The following is an 18,647-nucleotide window of genomic DNA, read 5'->3' as shown; positions in this document are numbered from 1 at the left end:
GTCAAAACATGCAAAGTGAAACACAAGAATAAATGAATCAAATATGGTATCAAACCCTATGAATATAAATAAACACTTTTATTTATCACCATACTGATTACTCATTATTCATTGTTTCGGTTTTATCAACTTTATACTTGAATTAAAAACACTAGTTGTCCCATGCTCCAAGCATGTACACTATGTTTTTCTTAAACAATAGCTTTGCCATACACTAAGTATGCACTCTATGTTTGTCTATGATCCTTACTTTGTGAAATAAACCAATTGAACATAATTTCAATGATTCTAATTTCACACTCCCAAATCCTTATCGAAAAACGTGAGAATATGTACAAAGTCACAAAGACTTGTCAACAGTCATTATATGCATTGACCCTCCTGTAATGAATATGTACAAAGTCACAAAGACTTGTCAACAGTCATTATAAGGTATTCCAATGGAGATCAACTCCATGGAAACTAAGTCTCATATTCAAAGTACATTGCTTTGGACATGCTTCTTGCATTAAGTTTTCTAATCTTACACAGATAACTTCCACCTATGGAGACAACTCCATATTCTCATTTTGACTATCACTTCTGAATAAGAGATGCCGCTTTTCAGAATATGTCAATATGGTCCTTCCAAAATTAGCACTATACTTCCAACTGTCCCTGAGCAACCAATATTTGGTAAACCTCAGATTGTCCTCGACAATTGCTTAATCATTTTAGTCATATCCAATTCTAGACCTTTTCCCTTCTTAATGCCTCCGGGCATTTGGAAAAAATTTAGAAATGACAAATATTATAGCACATGCAATCGATCCTGTACCCAAAGCAAATGGTACACGATTCATGATGTCTCACATAAAGACATGATTCTAGACCAGTCTTTTGCTACAATATTTTTATTTGCCATGTTTTCAAAATTTGACTATGAAGAGGGATGCCGTAATCATAATCGAATTTTGAGAACGCAATATATAGAATTTCCTTAAGTTGAACCAATCCAACATGAAATTCATATATATATTCTTGACTAAAGATGATTAAGGTCTCAATCTAAGCCTTTAGAATTGAAATGAAGTATATCCTCTCCCTTAATTATAGCAAAACAACTTTTTCAATCCCTGCAGCCTCACGAATTGAAACTTTTGTTTTCTATAATTAACATTGCTAACTTTCAACACTAACAATAATTATCATGCTCCCACTAACATGATGATTATTAGCATAACACTTATGCTCCCACTAGCTTTGACATGTACTCAGAAATCAGCTGGACTTCTAGAAATCAATACTTTATTGACTTCCTTACCAAAGTTCAGATTTCTGATACGAGATGGTTTGATAAAACTTTATCAAAATCATACACCTTTCCTTAGATAGCATGCATGTGTGTCTAAACAATTTCAGAACTATGAAAAGGGATGCCATAATCATAGTCTCAATTGTTTAGACCTTTTGCCATTTGCTTCAAATCTACTTGGTGGAAGTGTTTCCTCACCATCATTTTCATGAATCGGAGAGAAACCTTATGACCCTTAGATTTTATGGTGTATGTGTTCTTATCCATGTGAATCGTCAAAACCATAGTCACAAGACAAGGATAATGACAAATCCAAACTCATATGGACTGAACTTATGCAATCTTAACTTCTTGCCACCTGGCAGTACAGGGCCTGCCATTGCTTCCAAGTTGTTATGCAACCAATTGAGAACTTTCAGAACTCCTATTCAAAGCCAACTTTAACTGGAATGGGCATAGAATATGTCAACATGATAGGTTATAAACCTCAAGTCGTGTGCTAGTGAAGAACCTCAGGTTTTATTCTTGATTAGTTCTTGAAATTCTTTTTAGGATCTTTAAGACTCCCACTGTCCTCTTGACATATAAGACTATCTTGCCAAATATTCAAGAGATAGTACGGATTCTTTATCAAGACAAACACTTCACACAATTGGCCTTAGTTGGTCTTTGTTTAATCCAAAACATCACAACTTACCAACTTCAAATGTACAAGAGTAGGACACTTTTACTCTTACATTTGACAAGTGTTATAAACCTTTCTTTAAGATATGTCACTCAACTTATAGTCTTGGAGTATGACTCTAAGACTTGTTTTGAAACGAAGTATGACTCATCTTCTTGATTTAACCATTTCAACAATTCATGACTCCTCTTCTTAGTCATAAGAATGCACTAAGATGTCCTTAGAAGACCAATTGTGATGTGGTTCTTTAATCATTAAGATGATCACAAAACATGATACTAAAGTACTCTCCCATCTTTTCAGATTTGAGAAACTTTTATCTGTCTGCTTAATTTGATTCTTCCCATTCGTTCTGCCATACATTGAGACTTTTCCAATGTTTCAGAATTATACTTAAACTTGTAAGTATAACCATATTTACTAAAATTTAGTAAATCATGACGAATAGTCTTAACAAGCTTTGTGGTGGACTTGACCAGTGCACAAGAATGTGTACTCGATCCCTTTAGTCCTTAACTTGACTCACACATCCATGTGAACAAGTCTTAATTTTCCAATGCTTGAAAGTTCTCATTCATCATACTATTCAACTTGCATGATTCCAAGTTTCTATCCAACTGAAGCCTTGGGAATGAGAATCTTTCCTTATTTGGTAAATTATGACACTACCACAAACGAAAGAATCAAGTCCATTTTTTTTTCAAATATTGCTATTAATGAAATCATATAAACAACCATTTTTCACAAATGCCACTTGTAAGGATATTTAAAATAAATATAAAATTAAAAACTTTTATTTTATTTCAAAACTTTGCGGAAAAAACTTATCCTTATAGTGCAAATGCATACGGAAAAACTTGTTGTTATCTATTCCTAAGCAATATATCATAACTCCTAAGTAACAGCTTCAAAATTCTGATGCGATCGAAATCCACCTACGCGATCAGAATCAGCATATACTTCCTTTAAGCTTTCTCTCTATTCTTTGATTCTTAAAACATCAACATATGACCCAGTCACATCATGTAATGATGATCTTAGAATAGAAACTTAACAGAGTTAGATAATGGGCTCTACCTGAAGTAGAGTCAGACTTATTGACTTTAACATCCTTAGGTAAACTTGGCAGCTTTGCAATCAACGCCCCTTCCTTTGGCAAAATAAACATATGGACCCTTTGGTAATGGGACTATCTCAGACTTAGCCTTTCTCCTTACCATTTGGTCAACCGGGTTGACTATGGCCAATCCCTTTCCATTGGGAAGAGAATGCTTTTTCTGGATTTCCAGTGTCACCATTGTCACTGTCCATAAAGTTTTTGGGAAGTTGATCTTCTAATCAAATTTGCTTTACTATCGTTCCAAATCATTGCTGATTCAGCAGCACCAAGCAAATAGATATGATCATTAAGGTTCATGTCATAGTCTGTTTCATAGTAGTCCCAAAGGAACTCACTATGTGACTTAGAAAGTGATTGAACATCCAACTTTCTCAAGACTTTGACACCCAACTCTCCCAGCTTGTCAATATGTGACTTCATATCTAAGATGTGATCACACATAGACCTTGCTTGCCATTAGGGCTTGAGTGACCTTGAACTTGTGGGTTAGGGAGAATAATTGGAGGAGGTGGAGGAAGTAAAGTTCCAAGAGATTTGGGAAGATCATAGATGTCTGAACTAGACATCTTTTGGGAGATATTCAAGATAGTTGATCTAAAGTCCTTAATATAACACCCAATATGAAATATTAAGGCTAGGATCCAACAACCTATTTATAACTGGAAGAGGGATGCCGTAATCCGAGTTATAAAATAGTTTAAGGTAGGTAAATGACGATTTACCAATTTCCACCATGAAAAACGAAATAATGTAATTAGGTTTTTAATTGGATTTGAAACTCCTAGATCTTTTGAGATTCATTGAACTTTTCAATGGCATGTTTCAATCTCGAGTGTGCCCTTCAGGTTTTGTGACTGGGATGCCGAGGATCACAAAACAAGGTGTGAAGTAACCATGCAAATATACTTGGTACCCTTAATATTTACACCTCAATCGATGTGCCGGTTAACCACACGAGCTCCACCGATACTATGATAAATATTAAGTTACCCTTTGCCTACTTTGTTAAATCCAGGTTAGTGTGCCGGTTAACCACACACGCTCCACTAACGGTTTAAACAAAGTGCAAAGTGTAATTTCATGGATTAGCACCTTATTCACATTTTCCTAAGTAACTAAGATTGGGAATTTATAAGTGTTTAGTTACTTAGTATTTATCATTAATACTTTTAATGAAGGGAGAATTATAGTCCTTGTCCTACCCGTTCGGCTAACGACCCTCCACCAGTCAAGGAAGCGGTGGGTGAGAGTGGACACCCATTAAACTGCCATTTTATAGGCAGTAACCTTATACCCCCTTATAGACCGGCTTCGTGAATGAGGCCTACTAACGGTAAGACTGACTTGCTCTTATACATATATTTATTATTAACTTATAATACTATAAAGTATAAGGGTTGAATTTTAACTTTTAAAATTCTAAGGGCTAACTTGGAATTAAAGTATTCATGGGGAAAACTTTACAAATTCCAAAAATTGAGGGAAAGTTTTGAAAATATTCAAAACTAATTAATTCCATAACTTATGTGTTTAAAGTAGTTTTAATTAAAAAAACTCTTCAAGTTCCATAACTTGAGGACAAGTTATGGAAGACTTTAAACTAATAAAAGAATGTAACTTTTCTTTATTTTTGTAACTTATGGAACTAATTAAGGTTACACATTTTATCATTTAATGAAGTGACTCTTGAACCTCCATAACTTGAGCACAAGTTATGGTGTCATAAAACCATTTAATGAGGACAAGACTCTTCATTTTTGTAACCATTGCCAACTTTTTATGAGTTTTATGAAACTTAAATGTGACTTTTCATATAACTTGAGGATAAGTTACAAAAACACATTTTAGAATCAACTCTTAGATTAAAATGGATTGAAAACACATAATCAATTAACTTTTCTATTAATCTAATAAACTCATATGAACAAAGATAATTCACATCAAATTTTTTTCAAGTAATTAGCATAACTTTTAAACTAATACAATTCGATTTTTCAGCTAATTTTGCAAGTATAAAAAGAAAACAAAACCTGGCTCTGATACCACTGATGGGTTTTGCGCATTCTAACACTCCTAAGTGTACATGCAACCCTAAATACCTTGGATCTATGTTTTCTCTATTATACATGCAATTATGAACTTTCCAAGGTATTACCCTATCTAGCATACAATACTTGATACTTGGGTAATCAAATGGATAGAATACATACCTTTGTTTGATGTAGCTTGTCTCCATGAAGCTTGAGTGCCTAGTGCCCCAAGTGTGACACCTCAAATGGTTCACACAACACCAAATGCACATGGAATGACTTGAGAGAAATGGAACACTCCTTGAAATCGTCTAGCCCTCATATTCACACATTAGTTCACGATTTCTTGAGCCATGGGATTCTTTTATATGGTGCCTATTAGGGTTACACCATGTAACTCATAACTTTACCCATTCCTTATGCTCCATGGATTTTAACCTCCATGGAGTATCCATGGGTCACCCCATGGACTTAGTCCAACATAAGGAATCTTGGATCACAAGCCCACATATATAAGAATGAATGATTTACACAATCAACCCATATATTTAATTAGTCTCCTTTTGATCACTTAATTAATTCCAAATTAATTCTTGATCAATACTAATTAAATAACCTTATTAATATATTAGAACTTATAATATATTAACCAACCTTAAGTGTTATTTCTCTCATTATAGTATATCCAAATGCATGATGCCATGCAACCCAAATGGACCATGTCGGGTCGGGTCAAGTCTTACCAATTATAGTTATGGGCTTAGACATTAATCTAACAAAAAGTTCCATGAGGAACTAGGTACGAGGTTGCAATTCGTAACTGTTTATCATTCGCAGACCGTCGGCCAGAATGAGCGGACGATACATACCCTTGAGGATATGTCGCGGGCATGTGTCATCGATTTCGGTGGGTGCTGGGACTCCTACCTACCTCTTGCGTAGTTTTCCCACAACAAAAGTTATCACTCCAGTATTGGTGCTCCGCCTTTCGAGCTCTTATATGGGAAGAGATGTCGTACCCCAGTTTGTTGGGGGGAGGTTGGTCACAGGGTTATAGGGCGGAGCGAAGTGGTCCTTCAGACCACAGAGCTGATTCAGCAGATCATACAGAGACTGCATACCGCTCAGAGTCGGCAGAAGATCTATGCCGACCGACGCCGATCCGAGTTGGAGTTTCCGGTCGGCGACATGGTATTACTGAAGGTTTCACCTTGGAAGGGTGTGATACACTTCAGGAAAGGGGAAAGTTGGGGCCCCGGTATATTGGGCCTTTTCAGGTGATAGTCAGTTTTAGCAAGGTTGCTTACAGATTGGATCTTCTTGAGGAGCTCAGTCAGATTCACATCACTTTCCATGTTTCGCAGCTGCTAAAGTGCGTATTGGATGAGGATGCAGTGATTTCCTTGGATGATATTCAGGTCGATGAGTACCTAAACTATGTGCAGAGGCTGGTGGCTATCCTGGAAAGGAAGGTGAAGGTTTTGCATAGCAAGGAAGTGTTGGATTAATGTCTAAGTCCATAACTATATTTGGTATGTACTTGACCCGACCCGACATGGTCCATTTGGGTTGCACTTCACCGGCACAATTTATATGGATAGTCTTTTGAGAATAGTATATTTATGATTTATATTAATATATTATAAGTTCTAATATATTAATATGGAATCATATTATTTAATTAGTATTGATCAAGAATTAATTTAGAATTAATTAAGTGATCAAAAAGAACTAATAGATATGGACTCTTATATATATGGAATGGGCCAAGTTCATTTAGGTTGGGCTAAGCTTTCATGGATGGTCTATGGAGCTTTTAACCCATGGATCCTATGTAAATGAAAGGTCATGGGTATTAGGGTTTACATGGATGTAACCCTAATCATCCATAATATATAAAGGGGTCCTTGGCTCACAAAATTGGCACAAGTGTGTGAAAAAAAGTGTGGGCCGATTTTAGTGAGCATACATATTCTCTCAAGTTCTTCCAAGGTGTTTTGGTGATTTGTGATTCCACTTGAGGCTTCCACACTATTGGGGCTAAGCTCTTAAAGTTCAAGACTTCAAGCAACATCAAAGGTATGTCATCTAACTAGAACTTTGTAGTATAGTTGCTTCATAATATGCTAGTTAGGATGAAACCTTGGAATATTGATTATTTGCATGTATAATAGAGAAAACATAGATCCAAGGTTTATAGGGTTGCATGTACACCATAGGAGTGTTAGAATGCTCAAAACCCAACAAGAAGTACCTTTGGTAAAGGTACGGTGATAACACCTGAGAGGCTTCGAGTGGACCTGGGAGCCGGAGGCTGAGATACGGGAGCATTATCCAGATTTGTTCACCGCAGCAGACTTCGAGGATGAAGTCGAGTTCAAGTGGGGGAGAATTGTAACATCCTGATGTTCAGGTACTTCTAAATTTATCCCTTTAAGTTTATTATATGACATTTTGGTCCCTAAGCTCAAAAGAATGTGCCTTGAAGCCCTAGTGACATTCTTCTAATTTGGGCAGGAGAAGTACGTTAAGCGTACATGTGTGTACGTTGAGCGTACTAGGACATGCCTTAGTACGCTGGGTGTACACTCATGTACGCGGGGCGTACTAAAGAAAGATGGAAACCCTATTTTTAGGGTTTGGGTGGTATTTAAGCATCCTTATTGCCTCATTTCTCTTCACCTAACCAACCTCTACTCTCTCTTCGTGATTTGAAACCCTAGAGGCACCTTGTGAGGACATTTCAAGCATATAGAGTGTGTTTGTGTGACTTGAAGATGAAGGAAGAAGATTAAGCTCAACTTGGAGAAAGAAGCACCTTAGATCTGGGATTCATCCTTCTTTTGCAAGCCTTTCAAGGTATAAAGCTTGCACCTTTGTCTCTTAATATTGTAGATCTAGTTATGGGGGTTTTATGCCATTTTTTGGTCCCAAAAGTCTCATCTTTAGCATGACATGTTCTGGACGTTTTGAGTTGTCCTTTCAGAACCTAGGAGGGGTCCTTAGCCATAAAAATGAAGTCCCTTTAGTTATTTTTGCTCCATGCATCTTGTAGGAGGTCTTAATGGATTAAGAACTTGTGTTAAGCTCTTATTAGGCATGGAAAGTCATAAAGTTGGAAACTTTATGAATTTAGGGTGCATTTGGACCGTGGATCTGAAGTATGGGCTTAAGTGCTTAAGCCATTAAGCATGCAATGAAGTTTTTAGGGTTGCGAGGTTACGCCTGTGTAGGTGGGAGTACGCCCCGCATACACAATAAACCACCCTGATGGTGGTCTATGCGAGGTTTCGCGTACGCTAAGTGTACCTCTGGGGTACGCCCCGTGTATTCGCATGGGTCAGCTTTTTGAGTTGACTCCGTTGAGTTGACTCCGTTGAGTTGAGTCGGCTGGGTCGACTCATTTGGCTTGGTGGGTTTGAACAGTGGACTTTAACTTTGACTTTGACCAAGTTTAACCAAATTTGACCTTGAGGGTATTTTGGGTATTTTGGGATTTTGATGGAATTAGGTATCGGTTAGAGAGCTAAGACTCGGAGTCGGGCCTTATCAGTTCTGTTCAGCTTGCGAGGTGGGTTTTCCTCACTGTACTTACGGGTCAAAGGTACCAAGGCCGACCCTTTGGATTGTTATCTTGGTTTATCGTATGATTGTGTACTGTAGTGATCTGTTAGATCTGTATCCTGGTAGATAGGATGTTAGCATGCGATTGTGATATGTGAATCTGCATGTTTGTTTGATGTTTGGTTAAATGTTTATTAGTTATATGTATGTCGACATGTCATGGTTGGTTGGGTTGAGGTGGTCCTGCTTTGTGCTGAAGGCCAAGATACCTGGGGCAGATCGGATAGACTGTAGGCCCTACTAGGCGGTCCAGTCAGGCCGAAGGCCCGGACAACGGTCCAGATAGGTTGAAGGCCTGTGAGGCGGTCCAGTCATGCTGAAGGCTCTATATGCGTGCTGTTTGTTATTGATATATGTTTTGTGTGTTGCTACTTTGGGGGAAAGCTCACTAAGCGTTGGCTTACAGTTTTGGGATATGTTTCAGGTACCTCAGATAATCGTGGGAAGGCGAAGGCATGATCATGCACCTCCTCGTGTTTTGGATTTATGATTTTGGGAAAACTCTGATATTAAACATGTTTTGAAAACTAAATTGTAAATAATGATGATTTGTGGGTTAGTTTTAAAAGTTTAAATTTTTCATGAATTTTATGGATGTTACAATATAGGATGTGGAAGAGTGATTCCAACCTTCAATAATAAAATTTTTCCAAAAATTCAAGAGAACATAGAGGGTTCTTCAAAAACTATAAGGGATGTTCTCTTATCCGATGAACAAAATGAATTTATGAACCAAAAATTTAACATAGTGGATGATAACATTGAATTAGAAGAAATTGACTTAAGGTGTCGCGAGGAACCTTATAAATTATGTCACAAATATTTTGAGCCCTATTTTTATTTCCCGCTGGAAGGAAGAATAAATAGAGATTGTTATGAACAGATTTTGAAAATGACAGGATTCATGATCTTTGATCATAAAACAAAAATTGTCGAAAGGGGCCAAGAAACAATCACATTCGGTAAGGCAAAGATAGTAAAAATCATGCCATAAATGAATGGGGTACAAGTCCAAATCAATTAGGATTGTAACAAGAGAAAATAGTCAAAACCAATGTAGTATTACATATTGGGATTATATTAAATCGTGGAAATATGCTTTTTACCACCAAAATTCAACAAGAAGCCACAGTTAGTTCTTTACATTTGTTAAAGACTTTGATCTTAACGCATATTTTTCAAATTGGTTTTTATCAGCTTGGGAGATATTGTGCCTTCTGCAAGAAATTTTCGCAAAAGAGCTAAAAAGATCATTTGAAATATTTAGTAATATTCATCCCCAAATAAAGGGAAAAGATATGTCCTTAGTTTTAAACAAATTCATGCTTTTATTTGTATCAAAATACAAGGTGCGATGGATATGGGCATGGAGACTACATATTGGACAAAATTGTGCAAATATTCCCTCCTTGAAGAGAACTTATTAGGTCAAATGGTGGAAAAAGTTCGATCCCAAAGATATAATTGATCAAGTCATGGATGCTCTCGCAGAGCAAGATAAAAATCAAAAATTAAATTCTGTTGAGGTAGATACCCATGCTAAAAATGAAGATGTGTTGTTATTATCCATTATACGGAAAAAAATACTGAGAGAAAACTCAATCATTTCCCATGATTAATTAGATAAGCTAATCCAAAAAAGAGAAAAAAATTCAACATAATTCTCCTTAGAAGATGATGACAATATGTCTTCGTAAAGATATTTTGATAATGAAGATATGGATGGTGTCGATCTTAGTTTAGAAGAACAAGAAGACCAATTAATGAATGAAGCTGCAGGTATCAACTCTAAAGAAGATGCATCAAGCAAGAAGAATGAAAAAAAAAAGACAAAACAAATAAAATATTATAGATCCAACCAAAGGAGGTGGAATCTCTACAAATCAAGTGGAATCTCTGCAGTCACTTTTCAAAGAATCTAACAAAAAATATAACAAATTATTTTTCTGCTGAAAGAAAACAAAAACCCTTCTCCAAGAAAGAACTCAGGTTGAAGTCCGGGTTTCAAGTCTGATTCTTGCCTATAAATAGAGCTTTACTCGGTTGAAGAAAGCATCCAAAAAATTTCACATCTCTCTTAAAATTTCTTTAGTATTGTCTCTGTACTACAAGTTGTAGAAGTTTTAATATCGTAGAAGTGTGTAAGGATCTCATATCCATGGATCCAAAATTTAAATTTTTTTCTTTAATCTTGTAATTAATCATTTATTATGTTTATGTTGTGTTAAATTAATAAAGTGTTAGTTATATTAATTATATGTTCATACTAGATTAACTTATAAAAAAACAACACTTTTATTTAATAAGTTTCTATTTTGGGAAATTCGATCCTAACGTCTTTTGGTATCAGAGCCATGGGTATATTAGGCTAAAAGAGTAACCCCACGTGTCTCTGAAAGTGTCTGGATTGGATATTCTATTGATGTAAGGTGTTTAATGACATGCATCTCGTGAATAATTATCATTGTTTGGTATAACAAGAATGCTCGGTTAATGGGTATTTATAGGCAACAAACAACATATTTCGCCTAAAAGCCAATTTAACCATGACTACAGTGTATCACAGCTTAAGAAATAGGGACTTAGAAGACGAATAGAACTGGGTTAATTCTGTGACCAATTTGCTTTTGATATACCAAAGAGATCAGTCCCTTCAAAAATCAAAATGGTTATGTAGAAAATACTAGAACGTATAAAAGAAAAAAGAAAAGAAGGTTTAAAGGAGAACCCAATAAAGTTGAAAAAAGAAAATCTAAAAAGGTATTTAAGGATATAGTTTGTAACAGCTGTGGTAAAAAAAGGTCACTATGCAAATAATTGTTGGTCTAAAAGAAAGATTGATTATAAGAAAAAGATTCAAGAACTACAAATTGATGAAGATATTAAGAAAAAAGTGTGTGACAAAGGAACGAATCATCTGATAAGGGAATAGATCATCTGACAAAGGAACAGATCAAGTGAAAAAGAATGGATCTTCTACAAGGGGCTATAGAGAACCTGGAAGAGGTATAGAGAACTTACGAGTGGAATGGAGCACTTTGGTGCATGGATGTGCCATCCATGCTCAAGGTGTGCCACTCTTGAAGCATGGTGTGCCATTTGAGATAGTGATGCACCATTGGCAAGCTAGATGTACAACTTGAGAAACATATGTGTCATTCTGGAAGAAGGTGTGCCACTTTGGAAGGAGGATGTGCCACCTTAAATCCTCATGCACCATTTACGAGGAAGGTGCGCCATTCTTGGAGAGGATGCACCATTCCTTTCACAAGGTGCGCCATCCTCAAGGATGACGCTCCATCATGGTGCAAGGATGCACTACGTATTTCCTTGATGAGCCACGTATGCCATGAAGTCCTTTATGATGATAAAGATTGTTCAAGGATGCTTAGAAGGTGAATGAACAAGGAATACAACATGATTCGCCGCCATGATGGATGATGTGCCACTAGTGTTCATGATGTGCCACTTGTGCATCATAATGCTCCATTATGGCTCATGGTGTCCTTGATGTGCGTTGATAATACTTATGTGTTGTATGAAATGGATGAATCCCAAAATAAATTTCACATCAGATAAATCCCAAAAATCATAAAACAAAAACATGAGGAGGTGCACAATCACGCCTTTGCCTTCCCGCGATCCTCAGAGGTACATGAAACATAATCCAAAACTGTAAGCCCAAAGCTTAGTGAGTTTCCCCCAAAATACCCCCACAATACATAATCATAGATATCACAACAACATGCATACAAAACCTTCAGCATGTCTGGGCCGCCGCACCGGGCCATCAGCCTGTTTGGACCGTTCTCCGGGCCTTTGGCCTGACTGGTCGGCCTCACAAGCCTTCAGTCTATCCGGGCTGCCCTGGGTCTGTTGGCCTTCAGCACAAAGCAGGACCACCTCAACCCAACCACACACACATGTTGATAGATACAATACTCAAAAACATATAATTAATCAACAGACAACCAGACAGATCTTACAGATCAATAAGCATATCATTATCCTATCTACCAGGATACAGATCTAACAGATTACTATAATACTCAATCATGCAATAATTAGGATAATCAATCTAAAAGGGCTGGCCTTGGTGCCTTCGACCCAACAAGTATAGTGAGGAACACTCACCTCACAAGCTGCACAGATCTGACAAAGCCCGACTCCGAATCTTAGCTCTCTACTCAATGCCTACAACCACCAAGTGACCAATTTCCATCAAAATCCCAAAATACCTTTAAGGTCAAACTTAGCCAAAAGATCAAGAAAAGTCAGCTCAGCTTGACTGCCACGTTGTGGTACCCTTGTTCCACGTCGTGATGCTGGATACAACAAAACAGTCGGGAACCACCCCACCACCACGTCACGGTGGTCTTGCCAGGTCGTGGTTACAGGGTTTTCGGCAATTAACTGCATTCAGCCACCTCATTTGATTCCAAAAGGTCTCCAACTCAGATCTGGTCCAAAATAGGGTCTATATGGATAAAGCTTCCAACTTTATCCAATGGAACCCTCCAAATGCATAGATCTCGACTTTTAAAGTCTAAAACACTTCATGACTTCATTAATAATCGTCCAATCCATGGGGTTACTTGACCAAAAGCTACAAGAGAGTCTCTAACACCATAAAAGTCGGTGCTTTTCAGACATGCATGTCCAATGCATGTCTTGAACTATTATTAGGTCAAAATAGAGCAAAAAGGCCAAGATTTCATGCATGACCCTCAAACTCAATTCTAGACTAGATCCAAAGAGCCAAATTCTCTAAATGGCCTGGAGACTCTTAAAGTTGCAAGCTTTATGAAGTTCAACAACCCACGGCAACAAGACCTAGAGAAAGAAAGGGAAAAATCGATAGATTTACTCATAAAATCATCAAGATGAAGACTTTATACCTCCTTGAGATGCTAGAGGAAGGTCAACTCCTGGATCTTCTTTGCCTTGGACTCCCAATGAGGTCTTTCACCACCTTTTCCTTAACAAGCACCAAAAAATCACACTTTTAAGGCTAAAAAGCACAAAATGGCTCTAGGGTTTCCAAGTGACGATTTTGAGAGATGGAGGATGATGGGAGGAGGCTAGAAGGGGGTTAAGGATCTTTAAATAGGGCTCAACCCTTAAACTTTAGGGTTTTCCCCAACAGCCACTACCATGTCGTGGCGCAATCACCACGTTGTGGTGGTTCATTAAATCTCGCGGCCCAAAAATCATCGCCACATCGTGGTTTCCAAAGAAGATTACCATACATACTCAAAAATAATACCATACATGGAACCGGGTGTTACAACTCTCCCCCACTTGAATTAGACTTCGTCCTCAAATTCGGCTGCAGAGAAAAGATATGGGTAATGCTCCCGCATCTCAACCTATGGCTCCCAGGTCCACTCGGATCCCCTCTGGTGGTGCCAACGTACCTTTACCAAAGGTACTTCCTTGCTACACAAAACCTTTACCTTCCTTTCTAGAATAGCTACTGGCCTCTTAACATAGTTCAGGCGCTCATCAACCTGAATATCATCCAAAGAAACCACTGCATCCTCATCCAATATGCACTTTCATAGCTGCGAAACATGGAAAGTGCTATGAATATGATTGAGCTCCACGGGAAGATCCAATCTGTAAGCGACCTTTCCAACCCTGGCAATAAGCCAAGATGGCCCAATATAGCAAGGACCCAATTTCCCCCTCTTCCTGAAGCGAATCACACCTTTCCAAGGTGAGAGTTTCAGTAGCACCATGTCGCCGACCTGAAACTCCAACTCGGATCGGCGTCGGTCAGCATAGCTCTTCTGCCGACTCTGAGCAGTCTGCAATCTCTATCTGATCTGCTGAATCATTTCCGTAGTCTGAAGAACCACCTCGGTCCGCCTATAACCCTGTGACCAACCTCGCCCTAGCAAACCGGGGTACAACATCTCCACCCATACAAGAGCTCAAAAGGCAGAGCACCAATGCTGGAGTGAAAACTGTTGTTGTAGGAGAACTCCGCAAGAGGTAGGTAGGAGTCCCAGTTCCCACCAAAATCAATGACACATGCCCATAATTGTCGCACCCCCAAACCAGAACGACGGAAACGTTCGGGGGCGGAGGACGTCATGTACAGTATCACATCAATGCATAATAGTAAACAAGCAACAACATCATCCATTGCATTAATAGTATAATTTAATACAAGTGTGTTCTATGTATAGTTTGAAAGACACCAAAATATGAATCAAAATAAAAGACGAGTCTTGAATATGCTCCATCTTCTCAAAACCTGGTCCAGTGTACCTGTCTACTGGTGACCTGAGAATACAAGTTATTTTGAAAGAGTAGATCAACATTTAAGCCGGTGAGTTTATAAGTATTTTAGTGTCAAATATTTGTATAAGTTTGATGAAAGTGTTTGTAAATGTTTGTTGTAAATGTTTGATGTAAATGTTTGTATCTACTAGAAAATCCTATATTTTCTACTTATAATGAAATGTATTCTTCTACCAAGACCCGACTGTTCTGTATGTTTGTTCTTTTGTAAAAGTGAGTGTTTTTCCCAAGTATGACTATCATTACCAAAATATAGTTTACATTACCGTTTATGTGAGAAGATCACAATGTGAATGTAAAGGGAAAATAAAGATGTACTGTAGTATTGTATATAGTAACTACCGTTGTACTAACTACCGTAAACCAATTGTTTAATTAAGGTAAAATGTGATGAGATTATAACCATGCTTGATTGACTAGTAAAACACGACGTTCGAAGACATCGAAATGGTATGACATTCGTCACCCGTAGACCTGCAGGTCCCATTGTAGCTAGCAGCAAGGTGTAGGATGGTCAATCCCGTATAGATCTATACATAAATTCACGCTCTCCCTCCAGGAGACTCTGGTTATAAAACGTGACACAACAGTATATTGCCATGCCATGAAGTAGTGGCTCACATTAATGTTATAGTGTTCTTGTATTTGTATAGTATGTTCTCTCTGTTATAGTGTATTGTATGTTCTCTTTGTTCTAGTGTATAGTATGTTCCTCCCTGTTTCTCATTATAGTATGTTCTTTTTGTTTCTCGTTATAGTATGTTTGAACTGACCCATGTATGAACTGACTCTTGTATGTTTCATTGTACTAGAAATAGTGAGTAGTAATCCTCTAAACTATACCAATTATAGTTTACTAGTAATGTTGTTTGAATGACTGAGTATGTTTGTACACCTTTGCTACCCAAAGGTGTTGAACTAATGTAAGAACTTTTATATCTATACACATATACATAATATATAGCTAAGATTCAAACGACACTCAGACAAACAACCGATACCCTAAGTCCACAACCAAACAAGGAACAAGAAATAAAGTGAGTTATCAGTCCTAAGCCCTTTCAACCTTATTTATATAACTATATCTATATAGACATGATTTTGACAATATATAAGTTTAAAAGAGTTTGATAAAGAGTTTAGCATATAAAAGAGTTTAGCATATAAAGGAATTTTAACCGTTTGAATGGTTACAGATGACTTGATGTCAGTTTATAAAATGTTTTGAAATAGTTGTTTGATAACACAATTTTGAAGTATAAGAAATCCACTTGTTTGACAGCACAGTTTTGAAGTATAAGAAATCCACTTGTTTGATAGTTATTAATCACATGTGATTGATACAATAACTATAATGTTTTCAACTTGTATTCCCCCCATAAAAGCATTTAAAATCATTTAAGAGATAAGTTAAGGGGTATGAACTCAGCTGTAGTGAGTGATTCGAATGTAAGATCGATATAGGATGCTAAGTGTCAAGTGAAGTCTTGAGCACAAATGGATCCTATTAAGCATATAATGACACATATATGTATATAATTAGTGTATATAGCAACTAATCATGATAGGGAACCACCTTAGGAACTAGGAAACACTTGGAATGAAGTGTTACAATCATATATGATTGTTCTAAAGGTGTTCACAGCCACACAAGAGTATGTTTACGGCCTAGGTGTGTTCACGGCCATGGATGTTTACGGCCAAAGATGTTTACAGCCAACACATGAAATGGATCGAGTTTATGGCCAATGATGTTCTTGATAAGGGTTTACGGCCAAGGGAGAAGTTATGGCCGTAAACTCTTGATGTTCTTGATGAAATGGTTATTTCAAGGATGTATTTCAAGAGCTTCTAATGGATAACTAGTATATGGAAAGGATACTTACGTTTTGGAAGCTTGTAGGGGTGTTCACGTCCCAAAGAACTAGTGTGTGTTCTTGGTGTTCTTGGTGTTGTTGCAGATCTAACCCAAAAAGAGATGATTTCACGGATGAAATCATAGGGTTTTACTAGATTATGAAAGGTATCAACTAATAAATGGAAGAATCACTTACAAATTTGTCGAGAATTAGAAGTGTTCTTGATGATACTTGATAGAGAAATGAGTGTTCTTGAGTTGGAAGTGTGAGAAGTGAAGAAAAGTGAAGGAATATCATACATAAGGGAAGAGTTCACGGCCAACTAAGAGCTTACGGCCGTAAGCTCTAGTTTACGGCCCTAAACTCCAAGTGTTGGAGTTTTCCGTCTTGAATGTTGCACAATGAACTCTAGTAGATACTTCCTAACACCCAATCCTTGAATGTACTAGGATTAGAACATTCAAACAGACCCTTAACAATGCTAAAAGATAGCATAAACAAGTTTGACTTGTGATTGAATTGAATGGTTTCACAGGATAGAAATTTCGGGTTGTAACAACAACATATCCTCTAGGGTTTGTATCGTCCGCTCACACTGGCCATTAGTTTGCGGATGACAAGTTGTGTTGAAGTGCAACCTCGTGCCTAGTTCCTCATGGAACTTCTGCTAAAAACGGGAGGTGAATCGAACATCACGGTCTGAAACAATGGAGACCAGAACCCCATGGCGAGCAACGATCTCGCGAATATACACATCAGCCAACTTTTCGGCCGAAGAACTTTCCCGAATCGCTAGGAAGTGGGCACTCTTGGTCAATCGATCCACGATGACCCAAATAGCATCGAAACCCTTTGTCGACTTCGGCAACTTGGTGATGAAATCCATCGAAATCTGCTCCCATTTCCATATAGGAACCTCCAGAGGCTGCAGCTTTCCATGCGGCCTCTGATGCTCGGCCTTGACCATCCTACAGGTCAAGCACCTCTCAACGTACCAGGTGATCTCCCTCTTCATACATGTCCGCCAATAGCTCAATCTCAGATCCCAATACATCTTGGTGGACCCCGGATAGATAGAAAAGCGAGATTTATGAGCCTCCTCCAACACAATTTGTCTGACCCCACCAAACATAGGAACCCATACCCGACCACAACAGGTCAACAACCCACGACTATATGGAATAAATCTGGTGATCTCACCCCTGATCCTCTCAATCTTCCAATTCACTTCCCGAACACCCTCGGCCTGAGCCTCCGTAGTCAATCCCAAAAGCGAGGAATCCACTGATATCCTCATACTCGATACCCCTTCCGAAGATCCAGCCGACTTGCAGCTCAAGGCATATGCCACAACATTCGCTTTACCCGGACGATAAAGTATTTCGCAATCATAATCATTGACTATGTCTAGCCACCTACGCTACCTAATGTTCAGGTTCGGCTTATCCATAATGTCTCTCAAGCTCTTGTGATCCGTGTAGATAGTACAGCGGACCCCATAAAGATAATGCCTCCAAATCAGGAGGGCAAAAACCAAATCCCCCAACTCAAGATCATGTGTGGGATATCTCGTCTCATGCGGCTTCAGCTGCCGCGAAGCATAAGCTATCACTCGTCCTCTCTGCGTGAGGACCGCCCCCACCTCAGTGATAGACGCATCACAAAAAACCACATAATCCTCAATTCCCTCCGGGAGGTCAAAACTGGGGCCTCTCATAGTCGCTAC

Source organism: Lactuca virosa, chromosome 7 (genome assembly GCF_052849685.1).
Source record: "Lactuca virosa cultivar CGN04683 chromosome 7, Lactuca_virosa_CGN04683_v6, whole genome shotgun sequence".
In the NCBI taxonomy this organism is placed as follows: domain Eukaryota; kingdom Viridiplantae; phylum Streptophyta; class Magnoliopsida; order Asterales; family Asteraceae; genus Lactuca; species Lactuca virosa.
This window is presented reverse-complemented; position numbering follows the sequence as displayed.